We start from the raw sequence: 210 nt of genomic DNA, 5'->3' as shown, positions 1-210 counted from the left end.
TAGCTTCTAGAAGATCTAAACATTACTCTTTCTCCAGAATGCAAACATCGTGATAAGCAGACTCCGGTAATTTATTCTAGTTGTGATCACATCAAGAATGGCAATTGGAATCAATTTCTGACTTAGTTTGACTTAAATTGCTGTATCACAAAAGATCTAAATAGTTAGGAGAATTATGTCATAAGAAATACTCAGAGATAGTACAAAAAA

The sequence above is a fragment of the Galeopterus variegatus genome, unplaced genomic scaffold, assembly GCF_000696425.1.
Source record: "Galeopterus variegatus unplaced genomic scaffold, G_variegatus-3.0.2 Scaffold9684, whole genome shotgun sequence".
Lineage (NCBI taxonomy): Eukaryota > Metazoa > Chordata > Mammalia > Dermoptera > Cynocephalidae > Galeopterus > Galeopterus variegatus.
Note: the sequence above shows the minus strand (reverse complement) of the source record.